Source organism: Anomaloglossus baeobatrachus, chromosome 2, assembly GCF_048569485.1.
Source record: "Anomaloglossus baeobatrachus isolate aAnoBae1 chromosome 2, aAnoBae1.hap1, whole genome shotgun sequence".
In the NCBI taxonomy this organism is placed as follows: Eukaryota; Metazoa; Chordata; class Amphibia; order Anura; family Aromobatidae; genus Anomaloglossus; species Anomaloglossus baeobatrachus.
The window spans coordinates 635,625,696-635,650,202 of NC_134354.1; the positions used below are offsets into that span (position 1 = coordinate 635,625,696).

General features: G+C 45.4%; 1 protein-coding gene across 1 annotated transcript in view; it reads left to right on the plus strand.

The window, feature by feature from the left end:
• The first annotated feature begins 1,008 nt into the window (after positions 1-1,008).
• NR4A1 (nuclear receptor subfamily 4 group A member 1) overlaps positions 1,009-24,507 on the plus strand; it is a 71,181-nt gene continuing 47,682 nt past the window's right edge. Inside the window, exon 1 of the mRNA XM_075336905.1 lies at positions 1,009-1,189. The gene's annotated coding sequence lies outside the window, so the exon portion shown is untranslated. The remainder of the gene's footprint in view (positions 1,190-24,507) is intronic.

Genomic DNA, 24,507 nt, shown 5'->3' on the forward strand with positions numbered 1-24,507 from the left:
ACACCATCACACCTCCTCCTCCATGCTTCACGGTGGGAACCAGCCATGTAGAGTCCATCCGTTCACCTTCTCTACAAAGAAATGGTGGTTGGATCCAAAGATCTCAAATTTGGACTCATCAGACCAAAGCACAGATTTCCACTGGTCCAATGTCCATTCCTTGTGTTCTTTAGCCCAAACAAGTCTCTTCTGCTTGTTGCCTGTCCTTAGCAGTGGTTTCCTAGCAGCTATTTTACCATGAAGGCCTGCTGCACAAAGTCTCCTCTTAATAGTTGTTCTAGAGATGAGAAGGTGTGTCCAAACTTTTGGTCTGTACTGTATTAGTGGGTTTATTATTTTCTATGCATGTAATCCTATGGGCAATTAAAAATGAATTCTAAATAACCTGTTTAGCAGTGGACAACCCCTTCAAGGCAGTGGAATGACATATCATTGGTGCAACCTGTTCAGGCGGCCCATTTCCATCTCCAGAGCAGGTGGCATTGTGCATGGTGATGAGTGTAGACTGTATAGGCCCATATAGTGTTCTGTGCCTGTGCTGCCGGGGTACTGGACTACACAGGCCTGTGCACAGAGACTTTTATGTGTCCTTTCTGTTTCTAGTGATACATAGTATTTATTATACAATCCTTTTAACCATTTCTAGCCTGGTAAGAGCCATATCTCTAAACTCCAGCAGCAGAAGTCACAGGAGATTCTGTATTATGTGAGCTGACGTCTTGAGGACTTGGCATGCATTAGGCGTCTGTAATTAGCTCTCCTTGTGCAGGATGAGCCTATAAATACAAGCTGCCCCCCATTGTTGTCTGTGGAAGAACTGCTGGAGCTTGTGACACAAAGGCATGAGAGTTATTTTGGTCCTTTCTTCTGGGCGGCTATATTTAGCTCATTGATGCAGATACAGGGATTCCACTGACGTCAATGGAGCTCTGCGCTGACGTCACTGGCCCTCCTCCCCCGGCCGGGAGAAGGAAGAACCTGGCAGAGAGAATGCGAGCGAGGCTGTGTGCTGTGCGCAAACAAAGGGGCATCAGATTTCCATGCCGGTCTCCCTGCCTGGGCAATGGGCAGCCGGCTGCAGCCGAGCAGGAGGTCGCCCAGCACAGGAGGGGGGCACAGGGAGGGGGCAGTGAGTGACCCCGGGATCCCCGCGTGTCTGCCCCGGCTCCTGTCACCTGAGTGCCGCGCTGTAAGTACAGGCTCCTGTGCCGCATGCCATGCTGGTTATTCTATACTGCCCATTCTGTGTGTGCTGTTTGTTGTATAAGAAACTTTGTGAAAGTCTCTTCTAGGATTACATAGTAGGGATAAAAAAGACCCATGTCCAACAAGAGCCACCCAGGGTCTCCAGCCACTCTCCCGGCTTGTTCCCTCCTGGCATTGGTCCACATGGATCGCTTTAGCAGTGAGGAAACTGGAGAACCCCTTTAATTCTGCGGAGTTAGAGCAGTAGGTTATTGTTATGTAGGTGAATCGATGCCATACATTATACATATCACACAGGTATCCTCTGTACATCCACTGTTCACAGCTGCTGTGTTATTTAGTGTTTTATATTAAATTAAAGGGATCCTGTCTGCAAAGTTGTGGTTATTTAAAGGGATATTCTGGTCTAAGCATGCTAATTGGAAACCTACCAAATGTCAGATTGGGGGACTTTTCCCCTGTTCTCCTTACTTCAGCCAGGATGGGATGATAAGGGGCATGTGCACCCTGCGCTCCTTTCAACTGCCTGACTGTCTTTGGTGCCATAGGCTTTGAATGGAGTAATAGACTCGTGGAGCATGGACGACCTGCCATTCCATTCTTCTTCTGGCACCTTTGTATGCAGGGAATAGGTGGTCGGTGGTCCCAGTGATGTGAGTTATCACATACTAGATAGATGAGAACTTTCTTAGACCGCAATATGACTTTAGGATGCTGCTATAATACTACAGGATTTATTGAAGAGCTGCATGAATCTGATATAGAATCAGACTTGTATGTTTTACTCTAAAACATTGGAGAGCTTCAAAAGTCCCAAGAAAGTCCCTAGCGGCTTTTCCCCGCCTCGATCCCCTTGACTGACAAGTCACTTTCTATGCACACGCATAAGGAGAGATCTGTCAATCAAGGGGATCAGGATGGGGAGAGGCCACCGGTGACCTGCATCACACTAGTCATCTGAGGCACATAGTCCCCAGCCGACTTGTGTTTTTGGGGGGGACCCCAAGAGGAAAACCTCTAGGTTGTTGGTGCCTGATATTCCTTTCCTTTTGCTCTCTATTCTACTGTTGGGGACACAAAGCCTGAGACGTCCAAGCATCATTTTCCAATCCTGAAATTACAGCTATTACAAGGATGGAAAAATTATAAAATGGCATTCCAAAACACTCTGTGGTTATCTGCGTAGTGTTGCATCGGTGACTAGTCACAGTCACCACCTTGTTAACAGGCCCACTCTGCCTTCATTGTCGTTCTGTCATGTGAAGCTAGCTGTACAGAGCAGGATGTTAATGAATCCTACAAGATCCTATCAGTAAGTTTGACCCTCCTAAGTCATCCACATGGGCATTTGTAGGTCATAGAGAGTTGAATAAAATGATATCTTGATATTTGTGATCTGATGCCTTCTTCCAGATAAATCTACACCTTTCTTAATATGTAAATCAGCTGTTAAGATCTATGTGCACAGATCTCCATGAAAATCTGCCTCCATAGTTTTTTAAATTAAAGCGCGGCGTTAGCAGTGTGAGACATGTAATAACTGACAGTCTGCTCTCCTGATATACATGTCTCACACTGGTAACGCTCCCTATAATTTAAAATAAACTGGAGGCAGATTCTCAGGGAGATCTGTGCTCATACATCTTATTTTAAATTAAAGGGGGCGTTGCCAGTGTGAGACATGTAGATCAGGAGAGCAGACTATCAGCCATTACATGTCTCGTACTCATAACGCCGCTCTTTAATTTAAAATAAACTCTGGAGACAGATTCTTTGTGAGATCTGTGCCCATAGAGCCTAACAGTGCATTTACATATTAAGAAAAATGTAGATTTCTCTGGAATAAGACCTCGGATCAGAGATGACAAGGTATCAGGTTATTCAACTTTCTATGACCTACGTAGATGGCTTAGGGGGGTTGATCCTACTGAGAAGTTCCTTTTAATGACTGCAGATTTGCTGACAGGTTCCTAATAAAAATGTTGCATAATATTGAAATAATGTAAGGCACTGGCATTTTCTTTATTATTAGCCCCATAGTATGGGTAACTTCTCATTTCTATTTGCAAATCTAATGGAACAGACAAATGGAATTCATGTGCATAATGGATTCGCTGTATGACTAATGAAAACAGAAGCAGAGAGCTGTACCAGGTGGCCGACAGCGTGGGCCATGTTCACTTGTTCAGTATTTGGTCAGTGTTTCACATGAGTATTTTGTTAGCCAAAATTAGGAGTGGAACAATCAGGAAAAGTATCATAGAAACACGGGCACCACTTCTTATTTTTCACCCACTTCTGCTTTTGGCCTACAAATACTGAGGTAAAAACCACCAAATACTCAATGTGTGAATGTTGTCTGACCGATTCTTTAAGTTTTTCGCAAAGAAAATGTTGCAAATTTTGTCACAAATCTGCACTTGCTGCATATGACGCATAGATGTAATTTTCTAATGTGTAAAACTGCCTTATTTGTTGAGTGGAGTACTTTAAAGGGAACCTGTCACCAGATTTGGCCCCTACAAGCTGCAGCCCCCACCAGTGGGCTCTTATATACAGCCTTCTAACATACTGTATATGAGAGCCCAGGTCGCTGTGTAGAACGTAAAAATCACTTTATAATACTTACCTAAACGGTCGCTGCAGTGGAGTTGGATCATATGGGTGTCTCCGGTGCCAGCGCCTCCTCTTTCGGCCATCTTTGTCCTTCTTCTGAAGCCTGTGTGCATGACGCGTCCTACACCATCCACACTCACCGGCATTGAGGTCCTGCGCAGGCGAACTACAATACTTTGATCTGCCCTGCTCAGGAGGAGGCTATAAGAGGACGCGACGGCACCGCAGAACGGAGACTCCCATCTGACCCAACTCCACCGCAGCAACCGTTTAGGTAAGCATTATAAAGTCATTTTTACGTTCAACACAGCAGCCTGGGCTCTTGTATACAGCATGTTAGAATGCTGTATATAAGGGCTCACTGGTGGGGGGCCGCAGTTTATAGGCTCCAAATCTGCTGACAGGTTCCCTTTAAAGGGAATCTGTCAGCAGGTTTTTGCCACCTAATCTGAGAGCAGCAAAATGTAGGGGCAGAGCTCTTGATTCCAGTGATGTGTCATTTACTGGGCTGCTTAGTGAAGATTTGATAAAATGAATGATTAATCAGGAGGAGATTATCATTAGAGGACTACTTGACATGCTGCCAGGTAGTCCAGTATATTAATGAGCTCTGTATGGATCTGCAGCAGAGAAAACATTGATTTTATCAAGATGACAGCAAACAGCTCAGTAAGTGACACATCACTGGAATCAGGGTCTCTGTCTCTATATCATGCTGTTCTCAGATGAGGTAACAAAAACCTGCTGGCAGATTCCCTTTAATTCCAGGTTTTTTTTTTTTAAGCTGCTGTATATGACCATTGAAATTATATTCTCAAAGATCATTGTTTACTAGAATTCACCCCAAAAAATTTGCATTGCCTGGTTCAGTGTTCAGGACAATCTTAACCTCTTCGGCCTGGCATACTGGGTGGCAGTGGCGTTTACTAGGCCCTGTGACGTCATGCCATCACATGAGGCCTAGTCACTAGGCCTCATGCAGCATCTTGAGGTGCATCATCAATAAAAAGCAAATGATTTAAAGGGGTTCTCCGGAATCCATTTCAACATGCTCAGTTTATTCTACAGGAGATAAGCTGCGACCAGAGGTGTCTGTAAACCGCTTATGTCAACCCTGTGACTGACTTTTAAGCCCACAGTTCATGATTATGGTGAAACTGAGGTAAAAGCTTGGAGGTGAAGGGTGTTCAGAAGGCAATATTCTTGGTTTTCCTCACAAATCTTCCTTTAGAAGTTTAAATGTGCTGTGAATGTGGCTGATGCACCTTCGATATCTACTAGTACCGATTTTATTCAGCCATTTTATCTGAGTGCCATACACTTGCAAGCTTTTGTTCCCGATTGGGAGAGAAAAAATCCTCTTTTTGTTGTGGCTTCTCTACAGTGAGAACAAAGGATAGGGCATGTTATGATCAAACATGTCTAACCCTTTCCCTACCCTCCCCCCATCGCCATCTGTTAGCAGGGGAAGAGTTGGCATATCCTCTATAGACATATCTTCTGTAGACATAAGATAGTAAGTCAGTTTCTGTTAACCATGCTTTAATGTAAATGGGTTCTTTAGGTGAGCCATGATTGGTCAGATGGCTATGTGCCCCCGGGACTTTGTACATGCGGATATATCCGCAGATACGTCCGCAGGTTTCCCGCAGCTGCTCGCCGCAATCCGCATGCTATTTTTAGCTGCGGTAGTACAGCGAAATAGCTGCTGTAAACCTGCGGACATTCATGCAGCTTACCTGCGGAAGTCCCGGCCTCTATCTCCATAGTGGAGGGCTGGGATTTCCACAGGTAATTTTGCAGAAATAATTGACATGCAATTACGTGCGGCTGCGGGACATCCACAGCATGTTCCGCAGCCGCACGTATCCACAGCATGGACACAGCACTCCCCATGTCCCATAGGATAACATGGGGGGAGTGTCTGTACATGCTGAAAACTGCGGATTTATCTGGAAAATCCAGAAAATCTGCGGATTTTCTGCAGATAAATCCGCAGGTTTAATCTCCCGTGGGATCATAGCCTTAAGGCCCCGTCACACACAAAGATCAATCTTTGGCAGATCTGTGGTTGCAGTGAAATCATGGACATATTGTTCCATTTGTACACAGCCACAAACCTGGCACTGATTGTCCACATTTCACTGCAACCACAGATCTGCCGCAGATTTATCTCTGTGTGTGACAGGGGCTTTAGGCTGCGCTCATGACTCGCCCACCCCAGGGCTATGGGACACCCGGTGCCGGGCCGGACTAGTCCGGGGGTAGTCAGTGGTGGCGGGGCCCAACTCCGTGGCCCTGGTGGGTGACTTAGGGTTTGAATAAAGTTTGTGTTCGTGACGCCACCTGTGGTATGCGGCTATTAAGCCGCCGCTGCTGTGTAAGGCCTCCGGGGTGATGATATGGCAGCAATGATGGTACTGCTCCCCACAGGTGGAGCAATGCCCCGGGGCACAGTTGGTGCTCGTGAGAGTCTATGGTGTAGTGGAAGTCTATGCAGACGGAATAACAGAGGCCACACCAAGGGTGCAGTTTCAAGTTCTTTACTCACACGTCCTGGTATGCGCACACTGGTGCCCTCAGACGACTGGAACCCACTATCGGGGACCTCCGCCGTTTCTGGGTGATTCTTGGAGTAAAAACCGGTACCCTTCTCTCTAAGGTGTCTCTGTCTTCAGCTGTCTTCCTAAGCCTAGCTCTTTTAGGATGAACCTGCTCGGCCTCCACTACAGCCTCCAGGCTGGGGGGTCACCTGTCGGATGATTATCCCCTTTCTAGAGGTTCTGCTGTGGGCTGTGGCCCGGGGAGTCTACAACTTTCCCTGGGCCTCGGTTTTTACTGTTTGGAGATAATTTTGCACTCCTCCGGTTTCTAGGGACCGTCCCCTGTTGCAGCTTGATCCCTCCACCGATGTTCCTGTGGAACAGGCCACCACAGCTCTACAGCTATCCGTGGCCCTGGAATCCCTTCTTCTCTCTGCTTGGTGTCACCTGGACCCTCTGAGTCCCAGGATCTTCACCAGGAAGCGTCTCTTTCTTCTTCTTAGCTCCTGACTGACTTGGAGCTTTCTTTCCTTTTCTCCTCCTTGCCTGCCTCCTGCAGACCTCCTCCTCCTTCCCCACTCTCTCTCAGACTCCTGTTGCTTTCTCTGTGCGGACACTCTGAGCTCACAGAGCTCCTTTCTCTTTCACAGCTACATGCTGGCTCCTCACTCTCTCACTCTCTGAGGTAAACTGAAACTAACTTGACCTTCCTTTCTCTATCTGCTCTCTCGTGGCTCCTCCCACCTCCCTAGTTGCTAAGCTGTACCCTATAGGAGCAGGGATGGGTCTTACGGCCCCTCCCAGCATGCAGCATGGGAGGGTAACTGCCACTGTCCCTGGTCCCAGTATGTACCTAACAATGGGTGCTGTGTAGATTTACCAGGGGACCGGCGTTCACTCCTTTCCTCACCCAGAATGGGGCATCACACCGCTGGATGGGGTGCAATGTCCTGTGGCGACGGAAGCCTCAGGGGCGCCACACTCACACAGGCGTCTATTCTTTCATGCGAGAAAATTGGCCCAGTTTTGTTAATGACACTCGGCTCAAACTCTAGCGTTTGAGGAAAGTTTCCATTTACTGTGATCCGGTTCTATCACCTGTGAGAATAGGATAGGAGAAGATGAGAACTTCTTCTTTTTGATTGCCTGTTTCGGAATAAATCGAGTGCAGTCCGATGTTTTGCCTGCACCTATAGACTTGAATGGGCGCGCGTTGTCTGATATACACTGCCAATTCCAGGATGCAGCTATATTTTTTTCTCATGCCGAATTGCAATGGGAAAAAAAGTGCTAGTTGGAACTGCCCCATAGTAGAACATTGGGCCAAGTGCTAGCTGGAAAAATATCAGACCGCACTCGGCCTTGTCGTGTGGGTTTCTTTAGATCGTGAAGTTTAGTATGTAAATATGATTTGGCAACTTTGTATATTCATCTTCGATGCTGTCTAAAAATTATACTTTTATTGAAATCAGAATTGGTTAATTAAAAATGACACCGTAAATTGTGAGATCTCGATTTTTAGTGAAGTTGACTGACAAAAAACTTGTCAGTTCATTGTCCCTGCTTCTTTCCTATTAAAGGGAATCTGTCACCAGATTTTTGCTACCTCATCTGAGAGCAGCATAATGTAGGGACAGACACCTGATTCCAGTGATGTGTGTGTTTGCTGTCATTTTGATAAAATGTTTTCTCTGCTGCAGATCTAGCAGTTATACAACTGAATAGGATAACTGAAGTGAGCACTAATATATATATATATATATATATATATATATATATATATATATATATATATATATATATATATATATATATATATATATATATATATATATATATATATATATATATAATTATATATGTGCAAGCCAAAAAATACATACTATATAAGGATAAGGCTGCACATCAAACTTAGATAATGGTATAATGCCTCAAGCATATGGAAAAATATTGGAATATACAATGAAAAATGCTACTTGCTAATTTGAACATGTGAATAATGAATTGCATACCTGCCATGAACATTAGGAAAAAGGAGATATTTAGCAATCGCATTGATCAATGTAACTGAGCCCCAAGACCTCGTCAAGGTATATATATTGGGGTCCCTAGCTCTGTGACCCTAACTGTGTGTCATCTCATTGCAATTAACAATTATACAGACCTCATGAATATGCTGGACTACCTGCAGCACGCCATGTAGTCCTCTAATGATAATCTACTGCTGATTTAAACAATGATTTTTATAAAAACTAAACTAAGCAGCCAAGTAAGAATCAGGATCTCTGCCCCTATGTTATACTACTACCAGATTAGGGGGCAAAATCCTGGTGACAGAGTCCCTTTTAAAGGGACTCTGTTTTCAGAATACATTGCAGTAACCTGACAGCTTGCTGCAAGAGTTAAAACAGAACATTCAGCCCTGGGTATCTTATCTCTGTGTTTTTTATTTACACCTGCAATGTTAAGGCCCAGTCACACTAAGCAACTTACCAGCGATCCCAACAACGATAGGGATCGCTGGTAAGTTGCTAGGAGGTTGCTGGTGAGATGTCACACTGCGACGCTCCAGCGATCCCACCAGCAACCTGACCTGGCAGGGATCGCTGGAGCGTCGCTACACGAGTTGCTGGTGAGCTCACCAGCAACCAGTGACCAGCCCCCAGCGCCGCGTGGAAGATGTTGCGCTTGGTAACTAAGGTAAATATCGGGTAACCAACCCGATATTTACCTTGGTTACCAGCGCACGCAGCTACACGTGCAGAGAGTAGCGCACACTGAGCGCTGGCTCCCTGCTCTCCTAGTTACAGCACACATCGGGTTAATTACCCGATGTGTGCTGCAGCTACATGTGCACAGAGCAGGGAGCAGAGCACAATGCTTAGCGCTGGCTCCCTGCTCTCCTAGCTACAGCACACATCGGGTTAATTAACCCGATGTGTCCTGCAGCTACATGTGCACAGAGCAGTAGCCGGCACTGACAGTGAGAGCGGCGGAGGCTGGTAACAAAGGTAAATATCGGGTAACCAAGGACAGGGCTTCTTGGTTACCCGATGTTTACTGTGGTTACCAGCCTCCGCAGAAGCCGGCTCCTGCTGCCTGCACATTTAGTTGTTGCTGGCTCGCTGTCACACACAGCGATGTGTGCTTCACAGCGGGACAGCAACAACTAAAAAATGTCCCAGGACATTCAGCAACAACCAACGACCTCACAGCAGGGGCCAGGTTGTTGCTGGATGTCACACACAGCGACATCACTAGCAACATCGCTGCTACGTCACAAAAGTTGTTCGTTAGCAGCGATGTTGCTAGCGATGTTGCTTAGTGTGACGGGGCCTTAAGCAACATCGCTGCTAACGAACAACTTTTGTGACGTTGCTAGTGATGTCGCTGTGTGTGACATCCAGCAACAACCTGGCCCCTGCTGTGAGGTCGCTGGTTGTTGCTGAATGCCCTGGGCCATTTTTTAGTTGTTGCTCTCTCGCTGTGAAGCACAGATCGCTGTGTGTGACGGCGACAGAGCAACAACTAAATATGTAGGCAGCAGGAGCCGGCTTCTGCGGACTCTGGTAACCACAGTAAACATTGGGTAACCAAGAAGCCCTTACCTTGGTTACCCGATATTTACCTTCGTTACCAGCGGTCCGCCACTCTCACGCTATCAGTGCCGGCTCCTGCTCTGTGCACATGTAGCTGCAGTACACATTGGGTAATTAACCCCATGTGTACTGTAGCTAGGAGAGCAGGGAGCCAGCGCTAAGCAGTGTGCGCTGGTAACCAAGGTAAATATCGGGTTGGTTACCCGATATTTACCTTAGTTACCAAGCGCAGCATCGCTTCCACGCGGCGTTGCTGGCTGGGGGCTGGTCACTGGTTGCTGGTGAGCTCACCAGCAACTCGTGTAGCCACGCTCCAGCGATCCCTGCCAGGTCAGGTTGCTGGTGGGATCGCTGGAGCGTCGCTTAGTGTGACATCTCACTAGCGATCTCCTAGCAACTTACCAGCGATCCCTATCAGGTTGGATCGTTGTTGGGATCGCTGGTAAGTTGTTTAGTGTGACTGGGCCTTTAAGGTCCAGTCACACTAAGCAACTTACCAGCGATCCCAACAACGATAGGGATCGCTGGTAAGTTGCTAGGAGGTTGCTGGTGAGATGTCACACTGCGACGCTCCAGCGATCCCACCAGCAACCTGACCTGGCAGGGATCGCTGGAGCGTCGCTACACAAGTTGCTGGTGAGCTCACCAGCAACCAGTGACAAGCCCCCAGCGCCGCGTGGAAGATGCTGCGCTTGGTAACTAAGGTAAATATCGGGTAACCAACCCGATATTTACCTTGGTTACCACCGCACGGAGCTACACGTGCAGAGAGCAGGGAGCAGCGCACACTGAGCGCTGGCTCCTTGCTCTCCTAGTTACAGCACACATCGGGTTAATTACCCAATGTGTGCTGCAGCTAAATGTGCACAGAGCAGGGAGCAGCGCACAATGCTTAGCGCTGGCTCCTTGCTCTCCTAGTTACAGCACACATCGGGTTAATTAACCCGATGTGTGCTGCAGCTACATGTGCACAGAGCAGGAGCCGGCACTGACAGTGAGAGCGGCGGAGGCTGGTAACAAAGGTAAATATCGGGTAACCAAGGACAGGGCTTCTTGGTTACCCGATGTTTACATTGGTTACCAGCCTCCGCAGAAGCCGGCTCCTGCTGCCTGCACATTTAGTTGTTGCTGTCTCGCTGTCACACACAGCGATCTGTGCTTCACAGCGGGACAGCAACAACTAAAAAATGGCCCAGGACATTCAGCAACAACCAACGACCTCACAGCAGGGGCCAGGTTGTTGCTGGATGTCACACACCGCAACATCGCTAGCAACGTCACAAAAGTTGTTCGTTAGCAGCGATGTTGCTAGCGATGTTGCTTAGTGTGACGGGGCCTTTAGTAAAAATCTCTTATCATTATCATTAGTGGGTCTCAGCAGGTGTGAGCTCCAGTTCGACTCCACCTCCTTCTGTGATTTAGGGGTGCTTCACACACAGCGAGCTCGCTGCCGAGATCGCTGCTGAGTCACGCTTTTTGTGACGCAGCAGTGACCTCATTAGCGATCTCGCTGTGTGTGACAATGAGCAGCGATCTGGCCCCTGCTGCGAGATCGCTGCTCGTTACACACAGCCCTGGTTCGTTTTCTTGAAAGCCGCTCTCCTGCTGTGACACACAGATCGCTGTGTGTGACAGCAAGAGAGCGACAAATGAAGCGAGCAGGGAGCAGGAGCCGGCGTCTGACAGCTGAGGTAAGCTGTATCCAAGATAAACATCGGGTAACCAAGGTGGTTACCCGATATTTACCTTAGTTACCAGCCTCTGCAGCTCTCACGCTGCCTGTGCTGCCGGCTCCGGCTCTCTGCACATGTAGCTGCTGTACACATCGGGTTAATTAACCCGATGTGTACAGCAGCTAGGAGAGCAAGGAGCCAGCGCTAAGCAGTGTGCGCGGCTCCCTGCTCTCTGCACATGTAGCTGCATTACACATCGGGTTAATTAACCCGATGTGTACTGTAGCTAGGAGAGCAAGGAGCCAGCGCTCAGTGTGCGCGGCTCCCTGCTCCCTGCTCACACTGGTAACTAATGTAAACATCGGGTAACCATACCCGATGTTTACCTTAGTTACCAGTCTCCGCAGCTTCCAGACGGCGGCTCCGTGCAAGCGCAGCGTCGCTTGCACGTCGCTGCTGGCTGGGGGCTGTTCACTGGTCCCTGGTGAGATCTGCCTGTTTGACAGCTCACCAGCGACCATGTAGCGATGCAGCAGCGATCCTGACCAGGTCAGATCGCTGGTCGGATCGCTGCTGCATCGCTAAGTGTGAAGGTACGCTTAGCAGCTTCTGTCTATGGAAATGTACACTGAAAGCCTGGTGTGGCCGGGGGCAGCTCCCAAAGCTCTACTACATACAAAATCTAAAACCTTTCACTGTGTATAAATATATGGCAAACGTTTCCTTTTTGTGACATTCCTAAACCAGTGTCCCAGCATATATTTAGGTATGTGAATAACCATAACCTTTTATTTAAGTACAGTTGAAAAATTATAATGAATTGAATTCTGCAATATAAATGGTTCCTGCAAAAAAACCACACTGCATCATATACATATTTATATGGAATACTTTCTGGAAATACTTCCTATGCTGTTATTCCTATATTACCAACCTTGGTATTATCCTGATACAAACTCCTTATCCTTCGTGCACTTCTTCCTATAGCGTAGAGTAGACAGATGTCTAGATTGAATAATTATATCAGTCTGACTTCACATAGTTTATTCGTCACATGATGATCTAATGACCCTGCTTGTAAGACAGTTTGTTTCAGATGCATTGATAGAAGTCTCTGCAGAGACTCAACAAAAGTGGCTGATTAGATAATGACCAGCAAAGTGTTCTTCTCTCCTATAGTAGAAAGTGCAGGGTACGAGCAGAACTAGTGCCAGCGTCCCAGTATTATCCATAGTTAGTAGGGTTTTGTTGAAATATTCCTCATTAAATTTCATTCCTGGGCCCCTTTTTTCTTAGTACTCTGTGTTATGCTATTCCTCTGTTGGGCCACATGCACACATTGAGTATTTGGTGAGTATTCTAGAACACATTTCAACAAGAAAACGCAAAACTAAGGCATCACATTGGCAACATTTTAAGGCTATGTGCCCATGGTACGTACCCGCGGACTTTGTCGGAGGTTTACCGCAGCTGCTCCCCGGAGTCCACAGCTTTCCATTGCTGCGGGATTTTAGCATTTTTGTTGCGGTAAACCTGTGGGACAAATGCGGAAATACCTGCAGAAGTCCCGGCCTCTATCTCCATAGTGGACGAGCGGGAATTCCGCAGATAATTCTACAGGAATAATAGACATGCATTTACATGCGGCTGCGGGACATCCGCAGCATATTTTGCAGCCGCACATACCGCAGCATTGATACAGCACTCCCCAAATCCCATAGGATAACATAGGGAGTGTCTGTACTTGCACAAACTTGCGGATTTATCTGGAAGATCCAGATAAATCCGCAGGTTTTCCGCAGCAAAATCCGCAGGTACATTGTCCCGTTTCACATTGCCTAAAGGGGGCTTTACACGGTAGCGATATTGCTAGCAATTTGTAGCGATAGCGAGCGTGTAAGTACCCGCCCCCGTCGCGCATGCGATTGTTTGTGATCGCTGCCGTAGCGAACATTATCGCTACGGCAGCGTCGCACATACTTACCTGGTCGGCGTCGTCGCTGTGACTGCCGAACAATCCCTCCTTCAAGGGGGAGGGACGTTCGGCATCACAGTGACGTCACCGCAACGTCACTAAGCGGCCGGCCAATCAAAGCTGAGGGGCGGAGATGAGCAGGACGTAACATCCCACCCACCACCTTCCTTCCTCATTGTGGCCGGCAACAGGTAAGGAGACGTTCCTCGCTCCTGCGGTGTCACACATAGCGATGTGTGCTGCCGCATGAGCGATGAACCACCTGGATAAACAACCCTTACCGATTTTTGAGTTTGAGACGACCTCTCCATGATGAACGACTTTCACCATTTTTGAGGTCGCTTAAGGTCGCTGGTCAGTGTCACACGCTGCGATATCGTTAATGACGCCGGATGTGCGTCACTAACAACTTGACCCCGACGACAAAACATTAACGATATCGTAGCGTGTAAAGCCCCCTTAAGAGCTCATACACACTTCTGCTTTTTGTAGGTTTTTTTTTTTTTTTAACAGGCAGAGCATGGACACATTAAAATCAGTTGGCATATTAATGTGTGTGATTTTGATCTGATCTGCAGATCAAAGTCACCATTTAAGTGAATGGGTCCATGAAAAGCAGGGATAGGGCTTGAATGCCATCCATTTATCATCTGAATGTCCATTTTCCAGAAGAAGCTTTGGGTGAGTGCTATAATTTTTGTACCTGAGAAAAGCGGATCATACACACATTGTAAAAACTAAGACATAGACCGAAAACTGCATCCAGTACACTAAAAAGGGGGTCATAGTCTGTTTTTCACATTAGATGAAATGAATGAGGCCTAAACTGTATGTAATGAATGTATCATTAATGCCTTAGCGCAAAATGACATATATGTCACCTTGTATGGAGGGTGCTCAGTACCAATGTTACATAACAAGCATCTGTCTCTTAGGCCCCCTTCACACATCTGTGATTGCAGTATGTATGATGTCCGTTTTCCTATGTACCGGAGACACAGACCTACTTATTAAAATCAATGGGTCTGCGCACGCATCCCTGTGTCCATGTGCTCCACACTTCGACTTCCGTTTTTCTCTGGCAGCACAGATGTCACACGGACCACACACTGATGAAATCTGTGTGACATGTACCAGAGAAAATACGTCTCTTTGAAATAAAATGATTTCTATACTCGCCTGTCTTTAGCGCTGCTGTCACTTGTCTCCAGGCCCGCTCATTATGCTCGTGCATATCCACTGCACCGCAGACCCAGAAGCAGCAGCGTCAGAGACCGCAGTGCCAGGGAGAGGTGAGTATAGAATTTCTTGCTGTCAGTCTACTATCACAGATAGCGAGCGCGCACACACACATATCCACACCACGGACCGTGAAAAACATGCGTTTTTATCACAGACATGTGAAGGGGACCTAAGCAGTGTTGAGTCTGACTGCTGTTAACCATTTAGATGCTGCTGTGTAATTGTCGCGGGCGGAGGGGACGCGCTCGCCACGCTCAGGTCCCCGGGGCTTCTGCTGCTGCTCGGTGGCTTGAGCGGTGGGCTGGACCTGGGGACTCGAGCAGCGCTCCTTGTCCACGAGTGAAAAGGGGGTGGTTTGTTTAGGGAGATAGTTCGTGACGCCACCCACGGGTCGTGGTGATTATTAGCACCACCGCTGCTGGTGACGGGGATCCCGGGAAGGATGGTATGGAGCCGCTAGGATGTGGTCCCCTCCGTGGGTAGCCGTTGGTGATCCCGGGGCCCGGATACGGGGAGGCTTGATGGTTGGGGTTGCAGGGACAGCGCGGCGCGGTGCCGGATAGCACTGGTGTACTCACTCAGACAGTCAATGACAGAGTCTCTGGTAAACCAAACGGCTGGATGGACGGGTCCCGCAGCCGGCTCCAGTGTTGTGCTTTCCCCGGACGGCTGATGGTGGCTGTCTTTCCCTGCACCTGTTAAAATGTTCTGATTCCTGTGGTTGCCCACCGGTAGTCCGCTCCCCGGTGTATAGGTGCCGTAGGAGCCCATTTTGCCCGCAGGCGCTGGCCCTTGGATCTCTAGCCTATGGCGGTGGCTGTATATCCTCTCGGTGTGGACTGTTGCCTTCTGTCGGGTCTTGGTTGTTGGGGAAACCCTTGGGGTTCCTGTCACACTCGGATTTGACTATTGTCGGCGTCTCCAAGTCTGGTCGGGGTCCGATGGCCCTGCCTTTGTGCTTAGCTTCACTCCGCTCCCCGGTTCGGTACCGGCGGGCCAACGCCCGACCCCGGTCCTACGGCTCTGCAGAGATTCACGAACTCCTGCAGATGGCCACCACCATCTGCCAACCTTGCTGTTTGTGTCTGGGCCCCTACCCAGACACCAACAGTTTCGTGTCCTCTCACTTTCACTGTCTACACGAATCTCTGTTTTCCCGCCTCCAGACCTGTGAACTCCTCAGTGGGTGGGGCCAACCGCCTGGCTCCGCCCCACCTGGTGTGGACATCAGACCCTGGAGGGAGGCAACAAGGGTTTTTGTTTGACTGTTGTGCCTGTCTAAGGAAGGGGGTGTGTATGGTGTTATGTCTGACTACCTGGCTAGTCCAGGGCGTCACATAATAGTGACTTTTAAATGGAGCACTTCAAGAAGGCCCCATGAGACACACAAACAGGGAACAAATGGGTTACTGTGACCCCCTATTATTGTCATGTTAGTATTCCAATGAAGCTGAGTGACTGGGTGAGCTTCACAGGAGACCATGATGTTCACTATACACTGAAATACTATGTTATTGCAGTATATAGTATGACCGATTAGATGATTGCAGGTTCTAGTGCCCTAAAGGCTTTGGAAAAAATAAAATTAAAATCTATAAAATAAAAGATAAATATTCAAATAAGAGCCCTACAAAAAATGTTTGTGTGTTTTCTTTTATTTATACAAACTTTTGACTTTTTTTCATAACTTAGATAAGCAAAAATGATTTATGCTATATATAGTATGTATGTATGTGTATATATGTGTGTGTGTGTGTGTGTGTATATATATATATGTATGTGTATATATATATATATATATATATATATATATATATATATATATATATATATATATATATATATATATATATATATATATATATATATATATATATATATATATATATATATATATATATATTGTTTTTATTCGAACTGACCTGGAGAGTCTTGCTTCGAGGTTAGTTTTTTTTCTTCCATCTCTTCATCCCATTTTCATTTTTTTTTTTTTCTTCTTCAGTACATTGCATTGTAAAATGGTGTAATTCAAAGCTACAATTTGTGCAGTGAAAAAAAAACAAACAAACAAGCCTTCATTTGGTTTTGTTGATAGGGGAAAATAAAAAGATATGGCTCTTGGATGAAGGGGAGGGAAAATGCAAGCGTGAAATGGAAAATTGGCTGTGGCGACAAGGGGTTAAGGCTTTAGGAGCAGAAATGACTTTATACATAGAGCACAGGGACACTTGTATAGTGCAGATGGGAATGATTAGTAATTCATCAGATCTACATATTGATTGAAATATAAGCTGGTTGTGCTATGCGGCATAATAATCCGCGTCTATCAATGCTTGCGCTAGATGTGCAGCGTCTGGTATTATTTATCAGGCAGGAAACACAGTGGCAGGGGCACACTTTCTACAGATATTTCGGAGGCAGCGAGGCACCATCTGCCTCATCGTCATGGTAACTGCATGTGAGATCGGTGACTGCTCCACGTTATCACGCACAATGAACCCGCATGCATCAAAAAAAAAACACTGAGTAGGATTAGACTAAAATATGAGGTTACAACCATTTTTCAACATCCCATACCAATATTAAAGCCTTAGAAATAAAATTATAATGAGGCTGCCTTTTTTTTTTTTTTTTTTGTTTAAACTACACTACAGTATAGATTAGTAGGTTAAAGCGTGTCTCCATGAAGACAATTCCTTTAATGGGACAACCATATTGCATTTCTTTATTTGTATTCTGTTGGATTAATGTCAGTAGAACCCATTAATATCAATGGAACCAAACTCCCAAGTCTTCCCAGACTGTCATGGGGGCATGTAAAATTTCAGTGACCCATCTTTTTTACTTTTGTCTTTTTCTGGTAGATAAGATGCTTGGGAATATTTTACTACTCTTCACTCATAGAGATCCAAAAACGAGCATGGAGGGGATGACAATCGAGATAGTGATGACAGAACGTGGGTTCTATATTTTTCTAGCAGAACACAAAAAAAGCTCAACCACAATGTATTACAAAATTTAATTTGGGGTCTGGTCTGTATTTATTGGATTTGCTGCCATTTTTACTAGGCGTGTGGCTGACTATGCGTGGCCGAAACACCGCGCAGCGAAATTGCCGCATGATTTTGCTTCAGAGTCAGGCAGGCCGGGCTACAGCTGCATCCCCGCCCCGCTAAACTGACTGGCCGTAACTTAAGGGTACGTGGCCACAATCAGTGTTTGCAGCGTTTTGGACGCAGCAAGCTTCAGCTGCATCCAAAACGTTGCGATGTCCAGTACACGCATAGCGGACGGGATTCTAGAAATCCCATGCCCCCTGTGTGTACGGCCCGCAGCAAAAACTGACTTGCGGTGCGGCTTTCCTGAGTCACAGAATGTCAATTTTTTTTTGCTCCATAGGGAGGACACAAGCGACAGACTACAGCGTCCCGAACCCTGATCATGGGCATGGGCAGCTGTGGTCTCCTGCGGAGGAGCCTTGCGGCCCTGCAGGTCAGGACCGCCATATCCAGGCCCAGCGGGTGCAGATCATGGGCACGTATTCTTAGGCCTTATTCACACTACCGTATAAAAACATAAATTTGGCACACCATCCATGTTTTTTTAATTACCCATCCGTGTGTATATTTTTAAAAACTGACCCATAGACTTCTATTGGCCCTTATAATCCCAGCTACTGGGAAAAAAAATAATGGATGTGTTTCCATGTGGTTCACACACACATGGCCCCTGTGAAATCACAGATATGTGGGCAGCCCCATAGATTACAATGGATACGTTTATCCATCAGTGTCGCACATACGGATTCCACACGTACCAGAAACACTGATAAAGGTAAAGGAGACCTATGTCTGTATCCACAATGCGTTTTTGACACTGCGCAGTTTCACTGCATCAAAAACGCAATTTTTTTTCAGTTCCAGCAAAGTGGATGAGATTTATGTTTATACAATCTCCTGCCCATTCTGCTTCTTTTTTCTGGGGGTAAACTGACCTGCGGTGCATAAATCCGCCACATGTCAATTTCTCTTGTGAGTACACTGAGCTTTATGTGCAGATTGCGTTAGATGCGTAAAATACAGCAAAAATGCATATATTCCGCACATGACTGTATCAATAAGGTTTTGTCAGAGCCAAATACTACAAAAACAGAACGGCTTTATTTATATAGAGACCAAAAAAACACATTGTGATAAAAAAAAAAGTGACCTAATTTACATAATAGGTGCAGAAATTCCGCAACATTGAACCTCATAGTGGGAACGTAGCCGAATAATGCAGAAACACGACTGCTAAAGGGTAAGGCGTCTGTCTTGTATAAACCAGGCATGCATTTTTAGGCCTTCAGGTCCAGCAGTATTGTGATGGTCTTTTATACGGACGTTTTAACAGGTTAGTGCTATTTGCTCCCATTAGAAATCTTAGAGATGTGTATGGCACAAGGAGAACGGGGACAGACGTTGGTTGCTGAGCTATATCTCCGCGCAGTCAGATCTCATTTTGCATACTTCAGTGGCAGTATTTTATACACTAATTTAATTTGTTATCCGCAGCTCATTGTGATTGACAGGCCATCTGTCATGAGCCAGTCTCCTAAACTGCTGATGTACGCTCAACCTTGCTTTGTTATTGAACAGTCTACATCTTCTAATTGTGTTACATGAAATAACCTAATAATGGGGCTGTTTTTGCCAGGTCTGTCATCTCCAGTAAAACGCTGATCCATTTTGTTTTTTTTATTTTTTTTCTTGATTTATATTCTGAAATACTGTTTTTAATTTTTCGCACAAGTGTCTTCTAGTTAAAAACCGTTTTGTACGATTACATCCATTGCTTTGTCTTTTTTTTTTTTTTTTTTTTTTTTATTGCAGTTTAAGATAGCATGAGGAGTGTTGTGTTTTTGTTGTGGTGTGTATATATATATATTTTTTTTTCTGTTTATTTGCTCATTGTTAAAGGAGTTCAGATGTGCAAAGACACGTTCATTTCTGCTGACAGCTGGACCCATTATGAAGAGCTGTCACCCGAAATAATGGCATCCACTTGAAATTCCACTTACAAGAAAATATTGTTCTATATTTCAGCCCATACATTTCATAAGCTCTTACAGTGTACACTAATGCACAAACTCGGCATCTACTATACCTAGCATAAGAGTCTTACCCACTATATAAAAGGGAACATGTCACCTTGAGAGATTGTATTAATCTGTGGATATAGGAGTAACTTGCAGATGACTAACAAAGCACCACTCCAGCTTTTTTTTTTATTATAATAATAATTATTATTATTATTATCATTATTATTATTCCAGCTCTGGAGTGGTGCTGCTAACCTAAGGTATCTGCACCTAGTCTTCTGCTCACCACCTGCCAGAAACTTAAGCCCTTCCCAGCTCCGGTCCTACGCCCGCAACTTCTGATTGACTGACTGGAAGTCCAAAGTCACAAATTCTCACTGCAAAGCTATGTTAAAGCCTCATTCTGGCTCTCATGAACTTGCATTGAGTTGTCACTTCTGGATCGCCCAGCAAACACTGGAGAGATCTGGCAGATCACAATCTGCTGGAGACCGACTGGATAAAATATGAAGATAGCAGCTGGTAAGTATAAGACGAAGTGCGGTGAAACATTACATTTAATGGAACAACTCCAGCGTTGCAATAAAAAAAAAAACGTCTGAAGTGGTGCTTTCGAATGCTTTATTGATGACTTGGAAGCACAGCTAAAGGGAGAAAATGAGGTTTCATTCTCCCTGCAGCCACTTGCTTCGAGTCATTAGTGCAGCTTTTACAGCTGTACTCGCTGATTGAGAGCATGCTCTGCACACACTCCGCAGAGTGGGCAATCTGTCATTGTGCCGAGTAATGATTACCACCATGGTTCCTATAACATCATCCTGCACCACCGCGATGATTGAAAGCTAGTGGCAGCAGGAAGAATAAACCAGCCTAACATGATTTAAACACTACTTACCTGCAGATTCCCACTAGATCTGCAGTTACATGATGTTTTCAAGGTGACACATTTTCTTTAAATATAGAATTATATAACTACCTTAGGTTGATGACCATCAGAGTGGAAATACCATAAGATTAATTACCAGTTGGCCAACAGTGTTGGGAATAATGGCTATGGGAGGTTGTGGGTGTCACATGACGTCAGGACAATGCACACGAAAAGGGGAGAATTCTGCGTTTCCTGAACACCCCCTTTGCTGTATTCTGTACATGACAGCTATGAATGGCCTTAGAGGGAGAAAATGTAGCTAAAAAAAAAATGTATGTCCAAGTCTTCTGTATTATTATACCATAAATATATTTTTTAGAAAGTATAGGCTATGCCCTTTTGTGCTTTCCCCATTGACTTCAATGAAGTACAACCACATATAAAAATAGTTTTTACATGCCTCACCTACACACCTGCATTTTTCAATAGGAAATAGAACTAGAAGCAAGGTAACAGGTGTGTGAACTTGGCCTAAGGCAGATAAAGGCTGTGCCCTAACTACTTGCATTGAGCCATTCCTCCAGTGATCCGATTATTAACATGTTGACGTACTAGTCAGGACCTGCAGTCATACCGTGTTGTGTTTTACCTCATGTTTTATGTCTTTTGAAACCACATTACGTTCACGCTCAGCTTTTACATTACTGTGTATTAGAATATGAGTATCATCGTAACATTTATGCTACCTTCGTACCCTTGTCTACCACTGGTTGCATAAAACCTAAATCGCCTCATTATGTAATAAATAAGGCAATAAAAATAGCTCTTAATAAGCCATAAAAATGTCCAAGGTGCGACCTCGATTACCTTACTGCCCAACAAACATCAAAATGGTTTAGGCAAAATTGTGCTGCGACGATAATTAAGTGCAAAGTTGTAAGGATTGATGGCACTATGAGTTTAGTAATTTGGCTTGGGTTTTTAGGGAATCCACAGCAATATTTACATCCTTTATGTTGTGGTCCTAATCTTGTATTTTCTCTGGAGTCCAGAGGGAATCATGAAGGTCAAAAAAAAATGGAAGCAGCACGCCAAAGAGTGCAAATCAGGACTTTAATGGCCTGTGCGGTAACATTTCGGCTTGTAATGTTAACCTTCCAATTTTTATTTGTGTATGTGTGTATATAATATATTACACACAGTATATTGTATATAGGTGTGTGTATTACACACAGTATGTCACAAAAGTGAGTACACCCCTCACATTTTTGTAAATATTTTGATACAATGTCGATAGTCAGTGTACAGCTTGTATAACAGTCTAAATTTGGTGTGTCCTCCTAAGTAACTAAGCACACAGCCATTAATGTCTAAATCGCCTGCAGCAAACGTGAGTATAAATTGTGCCCAATTAGCCATTTTCCCTCCCGCTGTCATGTGACTCTTTAGCATTGCAAGGTCTCAGGTGTGACTGGGGAGCAGGTGTGTAAAATTTGGTGTTATCACTCACACTATCTCGTATGTTGGTTAGGCTAGTTTCACACTTGCGCTATTTTGACGCAAACGGAATCCGTCACTAATGTAGTACAGTTCATTTATTTACAGTGAAAGCGCGTTACTATGGCGTGTGTGTGTCATGCAGTACCCGCTTGTGTCCACACGATGTCGCGCTTCCACTGTAAATAAATGAACTGTACTACATTAGTGACGGATTCAGTTTGCGTCAAAATAGCGCAAGTGTGAGTGGGCCCTTATTGTTTCACCACTCGGCACAGCTCAGCGTGACAGCCCAGCTTCTCCCAGCTCCCTCTTCCCTGACAGCAGAGCGCTGCAAGCAGGAGACACGCTGGGCTGTGACGAGCGGTGAAACTCCGCCCACAGCCCTGTGACTCAGGAAGACTGGGGCCGGCCACAGTGATGTCACATGATCAGCAAGTTGACGTGACATCACCGGATCCCCGAGGTGTCAGAACCCGGGGGTCAAGCGATGGGGAAGAGCAGTCAGCAATAGCGCCGTTCACAGGCACTATTGGCAACACAAGGTATTTGAGAAAAACATTGTTTTTCAACATAATATTGATCTAGCAAATAATGAATATGGGTGAACCACTTCTTTAAAGGCTGTGAGTTGAGTTATTTAATGGGGAAACACCAAATGTACACTGTTATACAAGCCGTACACTGACTACTTTACATTGTATAAAAATGTTTTATCTTCAGTGTTGGCCAATGAAAAGATATAATAAAATATTTGCAAAAATGTGGGGGGTGTACTCTCTTTTGTGATATACTTGTGTGTATAACATAAACTAAAAACTCCATATCCGGGAGGCTTCTAATTCCTTTTTTTTACGGTAAGGGGTTTTCTTTTGGCTGTATATTAATTCCTCTTCCTGTGCTGGTTTTATTGTATGGAAGGAATGTATAGAATCTGCTTGTATTATCAGTGAGGTTAGGGAAAACACCAAAAGTTGTAAATTGTCGTCAGCAGGGGCCCCTCACATCATGTTTCTGTCAGTAGTGTGCTTCAATTTTCCACTGTTCAACGGCACGAACAGAAAATGTGGAAATAAGTGAATCATCCTGGATCCTCTTCTGAGACAGTTATCTAACACAAGTTCTAAAGCGGGAATCCTCCTATTCATTGTAAAATCAGATATTTCTAGTCTAAGAAAACAGACTCGAGCTATATTAAAGGAGTTTTCCCACAATATACATTTCTCCTCTATCTGCAGGACAAGTGATAAGTGTCTGATCTGTGGAGACACCACTGTGACCCTCACAGGTCACAAGAACTGGGGACTAAAGGTTCCCGTACAAATTAGACAAAAGTTGTCTGAATCCGCTGATATTGACCTGACCGGCCAGCATTCTAATGTGTATCGGGACTTTTCAACTCTTTCCAGACAGATGTTTGGGTAGAAAAGTATCCAGTCTGTTGAATTATAGCAGCCGATCGTTTTGTCTGGTGGGGTGAGAGGCAACGACTAGAGGAAATGTCAAATTACAGGAACGCTTGGCCTTCCTCTGTATGGCTACTTTAACAAACCAGTTTTTTTCCATCAGGCACAATCCGGAAAAAAACGGATAAAACTGATCCGGCGCCAGATCCGTTTTATCCCCATTGATTAGTATTCGCGCCAGAATGTGCTGGATGGCATTGCATTGCATCTGGCTTTTGCTGGTAAAGGCTACTTTCACACATCAGTTTTTTGGTATCAGGCACAATCCGGCGTGTGCCTGATGCAACGGATCCGGTCAAAAAACGGATCCGGCACATCCGTTCTTGCATATTCTACGCCGGATCTGTTGTATTAGGCACACGCCGGATTGTGTTGGATGCCAAAAAACTGATGTGTGAAAGTAGCGTATGGGGCAATCTGGAGAGTTCTTCACCGGCTAACCACTATTTAATGTGTATGGGGTCCTTAATCCCTTAGATTATTCTCACTACATGACTGTAATTGAATGGAGGAGCCATCAGGTATGTTTAATATTGATGGATACAGCTGAATACAGCACTTGATCTCTTCAGCCCTTACCCATAGTCACTGATTATAGCAGCAAGGTGCATGCCTTCTCCTCAAGTCAGACATTGAGTAGGAAGGGATTTGTAAGGTGGGCTCATTTTTAGTAATAGTTGGGTGTCCCACTTATTGGGTGTCGGTAGAGCCCTATAGATGGTCATGACATCCACTGGGCAGG